Here is a 496-nt window from a genome sequence, read left to right on the forward strand (position 1 = left end):
GGTCACCTGCACACCGACCCGTGCAGACCCGCCATGGCCAGCGGGCCCCCAGGTGCTGCCTCCATGCTTGGGCCAACCCTGCCGCCACCCAGTCTTAGGGCTGTGGGCGCAGGCACTCCCGTGCGTCATGAAGGGCTCCTCCCGAGCAGGACTGCGCCTCTGCTGGGGGTGCAGAAGGGACAGGCTTCCCTCCAGCTCCAGCGCTGACTGAGGCAGCAGGTGGCCGAGAACCGTCAGCAGGGACCAGGCCTGGGCTGGACGGGAGCGTCTAGGGAAGCGGTGTGACCCCACCGCGGTGCTTCCGTGTCGGCCAACCAGCTCACCCCGGGAGGCGCAGGGCATGCGGTGTGCACGGTGACAGCAAGACGCTGCCCGCCCCCGGGGGCTCCCCCACCCACCGTCGGGGGCACCATGTAAACACCCGTCTGTGCAGCTGAGCAAGAAGGAAAATCCAAAACGGGGCGCACGGGGCGGGCTGCTGCCTGGAAGGGACCGC

Source organism: Myotis brandtii, unplaced genomic scaffold (genome assembly GCF_000412655.1).
Source record: "Myotis brandtii unplaced genomic scaffold, ASM41265v1 scaffold357, whole genome shotgun sequence".
Classification (NCBI taxonomy): Eukaryota; Metazoa; Chordata; class Mammalia; order Chiroptera; family Vespertilionidae; genus Myotis; species Myotis brandtii.